Genomic DNA, 6,000 nt, shown 5'->3' with positions numbered 1-6,000 from the left:
TGATCAGAATAGGGCATGGGGTGGAGGGGGGGAGGAAATAAAGGTTGCCTCCAATAACTCCTGCCTCCTAGTAGTCATACAGTCATGCAACCCCATCCCCTGAATGTGGGATAGACCCAGTAACTTGCTTCTAATGAACAGAATGTGGCAAAGGTGATGGGATATCCTGTCTACAATCAAGTTATAAGTGACTCTGACTTCTCTCTTGCTGGTTTTCTTTCCAGGGCTCGTCTTACATGCCCAATGTGATCCAGAGGACCACCTGTTCAAGGAACTAAGGGGAAGGAACTGAGGGCAGCCTCTGACTAACAGCCAGCAGGAATGTGTCCCTCAGTCCAACAGCACTCAAGAACTACCACCAAACAGGCTGGGCGTGGTGACTCACGCCTGTAATCCCAGCACTTCGGGAGGCTGAGGTGGGTGGATCATGAGGTCAGGAGATCGAGACCATCCTGGCTAACATAGTGAAACTCCATCTCTATTAAAAATACAAAAAATTAGCCGGGCGTGGTGGCGGGCACCTGTAGTCCCAGCTACTCGGGAGGCTGAGGCAGGAGAATGGTGTGAACCAGGGAAGCGGAGGCTGCAGTGAGCCGAGATTGTGCCACTGCACTCCAGCCTGGGTGACAGAGTGAGACTCCATCTCAAAAAAAAAAAAGAACTACCACCAAACACTACAGAAGCTTGGAAACAGATTCTGCCCCAGTTGACCCTGAAATGATCATGGCCCTGACTGATACCTCGATTGCAACCTCGTGAGAGCCCTGAAGCAGAGAATCTAGCTAACCCATGCTCAGATTTCTGACCTATAGAAGCTACGACATAAGAAATTTTTTTTTTTTTTTTTTGAGACAGAGTCCTGCTGTGTCACCAGGCTGGAGTGTAGTGGCACAATCTTGGCTCACTGAAACCTCCACCTCCGGGGTTCAAGCAATTCTCTGCCTCAGCCTCCCGAGTAGCTGGGATTACAAGCGCCTGCCACCATGCCCAGCTAATTTTTATATTTCTGGTAGAGACAGGGTTTCACCATGTTGGCCAGGATGGTTTCGCATTCCTGACCTCGTCATCCGCCCACCTCGGCCTCCCAAAGTGCTGAGATTACAGGTGTGAGCCAACGAGCCCAGCCAAGAAATTTGTTTTAAGCCACTAAGATTTGGGGAAATAGTTCAGCAATAGATAAATAAGAGAAGAGGTGTATAATAGTGTTTAGTAGATGAAAATGTCATTTTTGGTCCATTGTCAGCCAGATTGTTACCTTAGACCAGAATATTTCAAATTGCAGACTGCAATCCATTAGTAGGTCATGAAATCAATTTAAAGGGTTGTAATCAACATTAACAAAAATTGGGCTGGGTATGGTAGTTCATGCCTGTAATCCCAGCATTTTGGGAGGCCAGGGCACAGGATCACTTGAGGCTAGGAGTTCAAGACCGGCCTGGGCAACACAGCAAGACTCCATCTCTACAAAAAAATAAAAAACTTGCTGAGCATTGTGGCCGGTGCCTGTATTCCCAGCTACTTGGGAGACTGAGCTGGGAGGATTGCTTGAGCCTGGGAAGTTGAGGCTGCAGTGAGTCATGATTGCACCACTGTACTCAGCCTGGGAGACAGAGTGAGACCTTGTCTCAAAAAAAGAAAAAAAATTGAAGTAGAATAGGGCCAGGCATGGTGGCTTACTCCTGTAATTTCAGCACTTTGGGAGGGCTGAGATGGGAGGATCACTTGAGGCCAGGTGTTCAAGACCAGCCTGGTCAACATAGCAAGACCCTGTCTCTAAGAAAAAGAAAAGTAGAATAGAATAAAATACATAGAACATTGCACTTAGTAAAGGTTAAGTATTGTTTCCCAAAACTTTTGTTTTCACTTATTATTTATTTATTTATTTATTTATTTATTGAGATGGAGTCTTGCTCTGTCTCCAGGCTGGAGTACAATGGTGCAATCTTGGCTCACTGCAACCTCTGCCTCCAGGGTTCAAGCAATTCTCCTGCCTCAGCCTCTCTAGTAGCTGGGATTACAGGCACACGCCACCTCACCCAGCTAATTTTTGTATTTTTTAGTAGAGACGGAGTTTCACCATGTTGGCCAGGATGGTCTCCTGACCTTGTGATCTGCCCACCTTGGCCTCCCAAAGTGCTGGGATTACAGGCATGAGCCACCATGCCTGGCCTTGTTTTCATTTATACACATACCTGTGTATTGAGTCATGATGTCAAGTGAATTTCTGATAGTGGCTCAGTATCAATCAAATTCGAAAGCCACTGTCCTAGGCTTGCTTTTCAGATTGGGGTGATGGATTCTTTCCTAGTCTCCCAAGGTTCCCCTCATGAATGGTGGAGATTGTGGCTGCCCAGTTTGACCATTAGGCCAAGCAAATCCACCTGGCATGGGTTGACAGGACCCAAGCAGTATGTTTCCTTAGGAAAGCTAACATTCTCTATACTAAATTAAGGAGCCAAAGGCAAATGATGGCACAGAAAGCCTCACTCTGTCACGCAGGCTGGAGTGCAATGGCGCAGTCTCGGGTCACTGCAACCTCCGCCTCCTGGGTTCAAGTGATTCTCCCGCCTCAGCCTCCTGAGTAGCTGGGACTACAGGCACATGCCACCACACCCGGCTAATTTTTGTATTTTTAGTAGAGATGGGGTTTCACTATGTTGACCAGGCTGGTCTCGAACTCCTGACCTCATGATCCGCCCGCCTCAGCCTCCCAAAGTGCTGGGATTACAGGTGTGTGCCACCACTGCACCCCACCAGAAATCCCATTTTTTGAAGTATAAAGCTTCTTTTCTCTCTGCCAGAGAAATTAAGTGAAACCATCAAACATTATAGCAACCTTAAAATAATTTAAAGTGGGAGAAGAGGTACGATCTGTGGTTTCCTTAATACTTCCTTTAATACTTCCTTTCTTTCCTGGACCCAGCTTTTCTCAAAATGTGGGTGAGGGAAGATGATTTAGGGGAAAAGGGCACATGTTTCTTTCTTTCTTTTTTTTTTTTTTTTGAGACAGAGTCTTGCTCTGTCACCCAGGCTGGAGTGCAGTGGCCGGATCTCAGCTCACTGCAAGCTCTGCCTCCCGGGTTTACACCATTCTCCTGCCTCAGCCTCCCGAGTAGCTGGGACTACAGGCGCCCGCCACCTCGTCCGGCCAGTTTTTTGTATTTTTAGTAGAGATGGGGTTTCACCGTGTTAGCCAGGATGGTCTTGATCTCCTGACCTCGTGATCCGCCTGTCTCAGCCACCCAAAGTGGTGGGATTACAGACTTGAGCCACCACGCCCGGCCATGTTTCTTTATTTAATTTGGTCTAGCTGTAATCTTCCATTTGTTACTGCTTTTCTAGTAAAGTGGACTGGGCATGGATGTTTTTCTCTGTGGGACAAGCATCCCAAAGCTAATCTCCCATGGGATGTATGCAGAGTTCTTCAGTGGACCTGAAAGATACAGTTCCCTTAAGGAGAAGACATAGTTCCTGTAAGAAGATCCAGCACTGGCTCAATTATTTCTGTTAATCCCAAGCCCAGTTCCTCCCACTGCCTCTTACTGATTGGAACTCATCTGCACGAGACAGTCCTCAAGACAATCTTCATGGGGCTCAAGCTTGGGTATTCTCCAAAGGAAACCCTGGACCATGAGCAAATCACAGGTTCTCCCCTCCTAAATTGTAGGAACACAGGCTGCTCTACTACAGCGTCTTCTCAGTTGCTTCGCTCCATTCTCGAGAAGCAGATCAGCTTACTTCTTCCATAGTTGTTCCCACCAGAAGGCCAGGTTTCGTCTTCTTGCACATCACACAGAGTTTGCCTGTCACTCTTAGAGCCTCCTTCGACTTAGGTGGGAGGCCGCTTACTCTCCAACCCACAAGGCCCAAGACCCCTTGACTCCACTGCCCAGTCTTTCTTACAGAGACTTAAAAAAGAGATAGGATTGGAATTTGAATGGAATTAGTTTAGTCCTGCGATAAATCCTAGGGAGGAAGGGTTGGCAATGGCTGGCATTCACTTTACAATGTGGGGAACTTAAGTAACTCCTTTTCTCTAACTCTGGACTCAAGACATCAATTTGGGGACAATGGAAAATGCCCCATTCTAATGCTGTTAGGCATTTGCTGACCTCCTCTCTGCAATTGTGTGGCCTCTTGAGAACTTCTGTTGAGACTTCTGGGTATTCCTAGACTTAAATTGTTACGTACTATTAATTATTGAAGCTTTGTCAGCAGACCAGTTTGACTCGCCAATTCACAGTCATGATGTGAGTTTGTTTTCAAAAAGAGTTCTAAAAATGCAGCATAATCAATTCAAATCTTAGAATTTTAAAAATTATGTATTATTTATTTTTTTTTGAGGTAGAGTCTCATTCTGTCACCCAGGCTGGAATGCAGTGGTGCAACGATGGCTCACTGCAGCCTTGACCTCCCAGGCTCAAACGATCCTCCCACCTCCACCTCAGAGTAGCTGTAACTGCAGGCATGTTCGGCCACACTCGACTAAGTTTTGATTTTTTGTAGGGATGGGGGGGGGGTCTCATTATGTTGCCCAGGCTGGTCTCAAACTCCTGGGCTCAAGTGATCCTCCCAGTTGAGCCTCCCAAAGTACTGAGATTACAGGTGTGAGCCACTGTGCCCAGCCTGAATTTTAAAAAATTAAAATAATTCAGTTAAAAGAAAAAAAAAAATAAAAACCATAAATAGTCAGCTTTTTTTCCCACCTTCATTCCTATATTTCATGAGAGAAGGAAGTATTTTTGAAGATGCTTAGATTGTGCTACTAAAAACAGGAGGCACTAAAGCTTTTAAAGCTAAATTGGTAAAGTTAAATATTACCATGCAACCCAGCAATTCCACTCTTAGGTCCACACTTAAAAGACCTGAAAACAGGCCCGGTGGGGTGGCTCATGCCTATAATCCCAGCACTTTGGGAGGCCGAGGTGGGCGCATCACCAGAGGTCGGGAGTTCGAGACCAGCCTGCCCAACATAGTGAAACCCCGTCTCTACTAAAAATACAGAAAACTTACCCAGGCGTGGTGGCGCATGCTTGTAATCCCAGCTACTCTGGAGGCTGAGGCAGGAGAATTGCTTGAACCCATGAGGTGGAGGTTGCGTTGAGCCTAGATGGCGCAATTGCATTCCAGCCTGGGCAGTAAGAGCGAAACTCCATCTAACGGGCCGGGCGTGGTGGCTTACAGCTGTAATCCCAGCACTTTGTGAGGCCCAGGCGGATGGATCACAAGGTCACTGGAGATCGAGACCATCCTGGCTAACACAGTGAAACCCCATCTCTACTAAAAATACAAAAAATTAGCCAGGTGTGGTGGCACGCGCCCATGGTCCCAGCTACTCGGGAGGCTGAGGCAGGAGAATCGCTTGAACCCGGGAGGCAGAGGTTGCAGTGACCCGCGATCACGCCACTGCACTCCAACCTGGGCGACAGAGCGTGACTCCGTCTCAAAAAAAAAAAAAAAAAAAAAAAAGTCCTGATAGTTGTTACAACATGACTGCAGCTTGAAAACATTAAGCAAAAGAAGCTAGACACAAAAGGTCATATACTGAATCCTTCCATCAATAATGAAATGCCCAGAATAGGTAAATCTATCATAGAGTCAGAAAGTAGATTAGTGGCTGGCTGGGGTTATGGGGACAGGGGAACTGGAAGGAATGACTGCTAACTGGTTTGGGGATTTTCTTTTGGGGTTATGAAAATGTTTCTGAACTATATACAGAGGTGATAGTTTAATGCACTGTGAACGCATTAAACGCCACTGAATTGTGAGTTTTAAGATGGTTTAGGTTATGCAAGTTTTACTCAATAAAAATAAAAATAAACTGAATTGGTAGCTAAGATATTGAAACACAGTGTGGAATCGTTCTCATTCATTTCACGAACCCGTGGAAAGATGCTTGCGCTCAGGCCTCACAGACCAGTCCCAGCGCGTTAGTGGGATACAACTCGGGTTTGCAGGGAAGCCCGGGAGCTGGCCTTCTGCGGACTTCCTGGGGACGCA

This window comes from Piliocolobus tephrosceles, chromosome 14 (assembly GCF_002776525.5).
Source record: "Piliocolobus tephrosceles isolate RC106 chromosome 14, ASM277652v3, whole genome shotgun sequence".
In the NCBI taxonomy this organism is placed as follows: Eukaryota; Metazoa; Chordata; class Mammalia; order Primates; family Cercopithecidae; genus Piliocolobus; species Piliocolobus tephrosceles.
The sequence above is the reverse complement of the archived record's forward strand: the minus strand, read 5'-3'. Positions refer to the sequence as shown.